This window comes from Balaenoptera acutorostrata, chromosome 14, assembly GCF_949987535.1.
Source record: "Balaenoptera acutorostrata chromosome 14, mBalAcu1.1, whole genome shotgun sequence".
In the NCBI taxonomy this organism is placed as follows: Eukaryota; Metazoa; Chordata; class Mammalia; order Artiodactyla; family Balaenopteridae; genus Balaenoptera; species Balaenoptera acutorostrata.
In genome coordinates, this window is record NC_080077.1 from 3,160,170 (window position 1) to 3,167,635 (window position 7,466).

The 7,466-nt window shown below is 55.6% G+C and overlaps 1 pseudogene; it reads right to left on the minus strand.

Annotated features, from left to right (window-relative positions):
- Positions 1–4,792: 4,792 nt before the first annotated feature.
- Positions 4,793–5,558, minus strand: LOC103002493 (putative uncharacterized protein FLJ36797; annotated as a pseudogene).
- Between the last annotated feature and the right edge of the window lie 1,908 nt (positions 5,559–7,466).

Sequence of the window (7,466 nt, forward strand, 5' to 3'; positions counted from 1 at the left end):
ACCCCACGGCTGATGAGTGAAAGTAGAGGGTGTGCTGAGTTCCAACGCTAAAGAAGCAGGAGTGGACCAAGTTGGAACCCTCAGTTGAATATTAGCCAGATCTTCACGTGTCTCTGCACAGACTGCTTATTAGTTGCAAGTGAAACAAAAAGAGTGATTACACCGTGGAGACATCAAACAAGAACCCCATCAGGATTCAGACCCCCAGTGAGAACCGGGTGGACGTCAGAGCCTCCGACATGCTATTCTGAGAAAGACACAGCCTCCTCTCTGTAGCGTTCCAGCTGAGAACGCATAACCTGAATGCAGTCCTGATGGAACATCTAACTAACCCACACTGAGAAATGGTTTATTCAGAAATGGGGGGAGGGGATATCTATAGTCTTCCAAAATGTCTGTGTCATAAAAGACAAAGAACGGTTCAGGAAATGGTCCAGATTGAGAGGATCTGAGAACAGAGCAATTAAATGAAATCCTTGCCCCTAGACGGTATTCTGCTCTGCAGGGGAGGACGTGTCTAAAAGACATTGGATCAATGGAAAAAACTGGAATATGGATGGAGTTGAGATAAAAGTACTCTATCAGTAATGTTCATTGACTGAAGTTGACTACAGTGCTGTGTTTATATAAGAAAATATTCTTATTTTTAGGAAATACACACTGAAGTATTTGGGTGGTAAAGGACCAAGAGGTACAAGTCACTCTTAACTGATTAGAAAAGTAGAGAGCAGGCAAGTGACACGGAACATGGGGGTAAGAGTTCACAAGAGGAGAGTCTGGGTAATAGGTGCATGGAGGTGCCTTGTACCATTTTTATTCTTGCAAGTTTTCTGTAAATTTGAAGTTATTTCCAAGTAAAAGTCTAAAAAACATGAATGATGAAATTTAAATAGATGAAATGTTTAGGATAATTAAGCCACGCTACTTATGGAACAGATATGACGTAACTAAAATTTCCGCATTTATATGCTCGGTTTAAAAATCTGAACACAATCCACAGCTATATAGTCCTTCCTTTAAAAAAAGAGCCTACTCAGAGCTCCACTACTATCTGGCTGTGTTACATTATTTACACTCATTTCCCTCATTTATAGCACAGCATTTCGGGGCTAGGGGATTCGTCTCATTAGTTAATTGAATGTTCCTTCCAGCTCTGCAAATCAGTGATTAGACTCTATTTAACCCATTCACAGTGTTAAATAAGCTACTTTCAGACTTTCTACATCTGCAATATCCGTTTGAAAATCATTTCCCACAACTTAGAAATTCTTCCAGGCACAGAAATGCTTGTGCTCAGCTGGTTGGACCAGAGATCCCACCCGTGCTCGCCAAGCAGGCCACTTTGTCAGGAAGCCTACTCTGATCTTGCTTGTTTTCCCCAGACCGTTCTTGGAGGAGGTGAGAATTAACACTCCATTATCCAAAGATCTCACTTCTTCTCGGAATGAGAAGAACCTGGAAATGCTCTTCCAAGAACCGGGGGAATGGAAAGTCTCTGTGGGACGCAGCTCCACTCGCAAGCTGAGCGTCACAGGTGTCAGGAGAAGCCCCAGACTCCCGCAGAGCCTTTTATTCTGATGGCTCTCCTCAAGGTCTCCGGAGGAGAACAGTCATTTTGGAAGCAGAAATGTGGAGGGCGCCCCGAGGAAGCCAGGTCACAGTCGGGACGTCCTGACTGCAGTCTCTGAGGGAGTCCCCCTCACAGCCCATGTGACTTTCGCTGGCCAGCACCACCGGTTCATTACCCCTTTCCACGGCTTAGACGAAGTGGCCTTGAAGCCCATATAGTGTCCTGTAATCCGATGTGTTCGTGGGAAGGGGTGGCCAGGAGAAAGGAAGAGGGAAGCCCAGCCCTCACAGACTCACCTCCCTGGGATGAACGAGGTGGCCTGGCGTATACACCAGTCTCCCGTGAGTCTTCACCTGAGCCCCTCCAACCCCCCTCTGCTCATGTGGCAGGTAACGTGGAGCTTCCAGACGTGCAAGGTGGGCGACAGATCTTAAACAGAACTTATTTATAGCATCCAGTGGAGCCAACCTGTCTGCTCCTTGACGTCAGTCTCCCTGGGAGCCTCAGCACAGTTCGGCTTAAGTTTCAGATCCTACTTCAGAAGACGGGCCACCACGCGTGCATTCTAGAGCCACTTCCGTCTTCCTCACCTCCTGCATCCTCTCACCCACACGGCCAGCTCTGCCCCCTCCTTCAACTCCGTATCCGTGAAACAGCCTCTCAGCTGCTCGCCCTGTCTCTGGTCTCACCCCCTCTCCACCGCTCCCCAGTTGTCTTCCTGACACACATAGGACTTTATTTCATTCCTTTCTGAAAACCCATCCAGGCCTTCAGAATACACCTCCAGCTCCTTAGCGTGGCCTGACCCTGGAGCACTGGGCCTTCCAAACCCTCGCTCTCTCCTGCCTCTGGCCCCGGCCGGCCTCCTGGGCGGGGCTCCTGCCAGCCTGCAAGACCACCTCCTGCACAGCACACAGCCCCGGGGCCCCTTCTGTGCCCCTTCCCCTCCCCCATCAGAGAGCCTGGGGGGAGATCTGGGCCTTCAAGCTTTGGCCCCTAGAGCTTAGTGGCTGCTGAATGAATATGATGTTTGGCACATAGAGTGGACATTGTACAGTTTCAGGATATTTACTTGCTGGATGAGAAGGGGTGTGAACACTAAAACAGGGCTGAAGGGAAGGATTGTGGTCTCTGAGGACCCAGAGCAGCTCGGCTCCCCTTTACCTGCTTGTGGCCTATGGCAGGCTTACGGCTTGGGCAGGAAAGAAAAGGCGAACAGGGAGAAAAAAAAGAGAAAGAAGCAATGGAATAAGAAAGTGAGTGGGGAGAGAATAGAGTCACCCAGAGGCCTAACAGTGGCCTCAGGTGGGGCTCCCACACTCTCAGATGGAGAGTTTATTTGGGGACCATTGTGGTGGAGAAATGCCCCCCGACAGTCTCTAAGCTCACCTTCTTCTATTTGTCACCAAACAGATCCAGCATCTCCTGAATGTGTGGTGAGGTGAGGAACTTCGTGAGGCTAAGTCTAGTTTTTAATGCAATTATCAGCCAAAGCAAAAATCCCTGTCCTCGTGAAGCTAGCATTTTAGTGGGGAGATAGAATAAACAAGGCAAATAAGTAAACCAGAAGGAACACCAAGAGGAAAGTAAAGCAAGGATGGGGGACAGGAAGTGAGTTGAAGTTTTAAGTGAGGTACCCTCTGGAGGCTTCTCTGAGGAGGCCCCAGAGTAAATGTGAGAAGGAGGAAGAGAGCTAGTCCTGTGCATCTTTAGCAGAAGAAAGGTCTGGAGAGGATCCGCGGATGCACAGTTCTGAATGGGTTCTATAAACGGCCAGTGGGGCTGGGGACCAGGGAGTGGGGATGAAATGTCTGTTTACGGAGGTGGGAAAAACTGTGGGCAGAGCAGGTTTGGGGTGAGGGTGAAATCAAGGACCCAGTTAGTCCTCCTAAGTTTCCAATGCTTTCTAGACACCCAGATGGAGGTGCTAGTGAGACATGAGTCTAACATTTAGGGGAGAGGTCTGAGCTGAATATATAAATGCAAAGTCTTCAGCGCTGAGACAGGACTTAAAACCAGGAGGCCGAGTGAGACCACCAAGGGGGCAGGTGGTGAGAGAAGATAAGGGGGCCGTGGGCCACTCCAACATCAAGAAGTTGGGGGGATGCAGATTCATCAAAGGTGACCCAGAGGGAATGGCCAGAAAGGTAGGATGGAAACCAGGGAGTGTGCTGTCTTGAAAGCCAAGTGAAGGGTGTGTCCACTGGAGGAGGGAACCGTGGATTCTGCCCCACAGAGAAGTCAGGGGAAGTCAGGCGAGAGGAGGGCTAAGAACTGACCTTTGCACTGAGCAGCTGGGGGTGACCGCTGACCTGGGGGAGAGCAGGCTTTTGCTGAGTCGCTGAGCTAGAACATCTAAGATGGTCTTGTAGGCCTAGGTTCAAGAGCCAATGAGAGGAGAGAAACCAGAGACAAGAGCCTAGGGCAACTGCTGGGACCTGTTTGTTGTAAAGGGGAGAGAAAGCGGGTGGGAACGGCAGAGAAGATGTGGTCAAGACTTGTTTTTCCCCCATGGGAGAAAGGACAGTACGCTTGTGGTGGGACGGACCCAGCGGAGCACTTAGGAGGGGATGCAAAGGGAATTGGGAAGGCGTTTCCTCTAGTAGCGAGAGGGGCTGGGGCCAGGGCCCAGGTGGAGGGGTGGTCTTTACGGGGGAGGGGGGGCAGGCGCACGGGGAGAAGGCCCCCTGAGCGGCAGCTTCTCAAACAGGCTGCGCCAAACCGGGCTCTGAAGGGCTCTGCGGGTCGGTCTCCACACTCCTGGGCTTCTGCTGTCACCCAGACCGCGCGCGCGGGTCCTGGGGTAGCAAAGGCGCTCAGGATCCCCTCGGCCACACTGTGCTCTGGGTCCCATGGAAGCTTTCGCGCGCGTCCATCAAGCTCCAGCGGGGAGCAGGGCGCCTCAGAACTCCATCCTGCGGGATCCTGGGCGAGAAGCGGGGGCAGCGCCCAAACGGGGGCGCCGCGTCCCGCTCCGGGCCAGCGCGGGCCTCGCCATCCCTCAGCTCCCGGCAGCAGCACGCGGGAGACGCGCGCCCACGACCCCGGCGAGCGGGGCTCGGGTGGGGCACCCGCCCTGCGGTCCTCTGTAACCCCACGCCGCTCCCTGGGGTTCGGGAGGGGAGAGCGCGCCGGCTTGTGCAGCCAAGGGTGCGCACAGGGAGGTGACCCCCTCGGCCCCAGCCACTGCCCTGCGCCACGTGGCCGCTCCCCTCCCTGTGGCTACGGTCCCGGCCGCCGCGCAGTGGCCCAGGCTGCGTCCGCGTCCCGGCTCTCCATGGTGCTGGGGCCGAGCGCAGCTCGATTCTGCGTTTTGCGTTCCAGCGGGGGCAGAAAAGAACCCCGGGGTTGGAGGAGCAAGAGAGGGCAGGCCCTGGGTCTCTTAAGGATGGTCGTTTGGGGTCCTCCCACCCGCCCCTAGGCGAGGGGGCACGTTCCCGCGTGGGCGACACCCTGCCCACCCAGTGGTCCCCGCGCGCGGGCGTCCATCCATTCACTGCGGCTCCTGGAGCCGAGCGGCGGCCCCAAGACTCAAGCCGAATCTATGAATGGGAAGAGGGAAGAGAAGCAACGTCTGTTTCCACTGCCTGCTTCCCCGCCCCCTCCGCGCCTCCCTCCCGGCCGAGCGAGTCCGGCGCGAAGTGACAGGGGCAGGGGCGGGGGCACCGCGGGGGCTGCGGCGGAGGGGTCGAGTCTGGCTGGAGACAGCGCTATTTATAAACTCTGGCGCTCCAGGATAAAGAGGGCAGAGCGGAGTCCCCTCCTCCTCGAGCCCCGGAGCCTCGCCGCGCCCCTCCCCAGCGACTTTGATTTCATGACTCCCCCCCCCCCCCCACCCCCGGGCGGGCTGGCAGGTGCGGGGGTGGCAGCCGTCTCCGCCCGAGCAGCTTTGCCAAAGGTCCGGCTGCTGACGTCGGAGCGCCCGCTCCTGTCAATGAAAGGCAGCGGCAGCCTGGGGACTGTCTGGCAACGAGGCTACAGACGTCATCGCCTCCTGTTGGACGCGGGGGGGGGAGGGGGGGTGTCCGAGCAGCAGCTCCGGCTTAAAGGAAAACTCTCCAAGTTCCAGGCAGCCAGGGAGAGTCGTTCCCGAGAGCACATGCGCCCCAAAGCCCGGTGCGCGCGGGCACACAGGCTGGCACACTCACGCGCACACACTCAGACACACACGCACACTCGCACTTAGGTGCTCTGTAGGTGTGTGGGTCCAAAGTTGCGGCCGCGGGACGATCAGCTGAAATGGACCGGTCTTCCTTGGCGCCTAGAGCGCTCGGCGCGGCTTTCCCGGAGACCCCCAGATGGACATGGGGGGAAGAGGAATGCCACGCGCCGCTCAGAGTTGTCGGCTCCTTTTCAGGGGACAGCAGCGCGAACAGCAGACTGCCCCACGCCTCTGGAATATGCCTGCCCGGTGCAGCAGAAGCGAGTGTTCTCGGAGAGGTCGTGAACTTGGGCCACCTGGGCTCGCGGGCAACTTGTTGTGCGCAGTTCTCAATGGAGCCCTGGACCCACGGGGCTCCGGGCCCGCCCGCTTTTTCCTTTTTGCTTTGCTTTTTCTCTCTTTTTTCAGTGTGTGAACTTGAAGCCGAAAGCAGATAGGCGCTTCGCATACTTTGGTGGTAAGTGGACTGTTCCTTTTACCTATTGTTTAACCCTTGAGAGTCCAGAAAAACTCAAATCCAACCTTTTTCCTACATTTAAAAAAAGTTACCATCGTTTCCCTCCATCCTTTTTGGCAATAAGAAAGTGAGTGAGTGTGTGTGTGTGTGTGTGTGTGTGTGTGTGTGTGTGTGTTGTTTGGGGACATGACTGTTTTGGAAGAGGGGTGATGAGTGGAGGTGAGAAAAAAGAGACCTGAGTGGATAAAACCAGAAGACTCAGGGGTGGCAGAGGAGGTGAGAGGGAGGGCAGCCAAGTCCAGCGCCTGAGCGATCGCCTCCGGCTACTGCTTCTTGGACCGAGTTTCCCAGCTCCAAGTTCCCTGCAAGGCTGCCCTCCAGCTGCAAACAGCCGCCTCTGCAAGGCTAGACCCAAAGGGGCCTAGGGAGCAGGCCCCCACCCTCCTGCCTCCTTTCTGGGCCTCCTTCCTCAGTTCTGAATGGGGATGAGACCCCTCCCCTCCCCTTTCTGCCTCTGGCCTCTGTTGCCTCTCTCCTTGGGCCTCCCTCCACCTCCCCCAGCCCCTTTTGCAAAAGCTCAAAGGATGTCACAGAGGAGGAGGGGGTCCTGTGCCCCTAGCACCTGAAGGCATCACTATATTGCATCCTGCAGCATTTTGTTTTCTTCATTCTACCCAATTTTCCTTGCAATCCATTGAAAATATTCCCTCCCAAACACCACAAACACCCTCCCCCCTCCCAACACATCCCTTCCCAGGACATCAGTCCTTTATAGACAGGGCCAGAAGTCCTGATACACAGCATCCACCCTAGCCCCCTCCTAAATTAGAAAGAAATCAGCTGAGTGCCCAAAGAGCCTCTCCTCCCTGGTTTTTTGGTCTCTTTTTCCCTCTGGGCTTGCTTACCCTTCTAGTGGAAGGAAAAAGAGGAAGGAGGAAGGAGAGAGGGAGAGGGAGAGAGAGAGAGAGAGCAGAGAGCCCCCTAGACGGAGGGCTGCTGCTGAGCTGATCGTAGGCTCTCTGCGCCGCCTGTCCGCCTGGCTCCTGCTTCCCCAAAGTGCCTTCCCTCCTTCAGCAGCAATTCCTCTCTATCCATCTCCCTCCCTGGCCTCTCCTCCCCACCCCTTTCGCCCGTCTCTCTCCCCTCCACCTAACCCCACCTTCACTCTCCTCTGCGAGGGGGGAGGCTGGGGGTGCGGAAAGAACACCCCAAAGCCCCAGCCCCGGCAGAGATGTCGAAGAAACGCAAAGCCCTGGAGGGTGGAGGAGGTGGAGGAG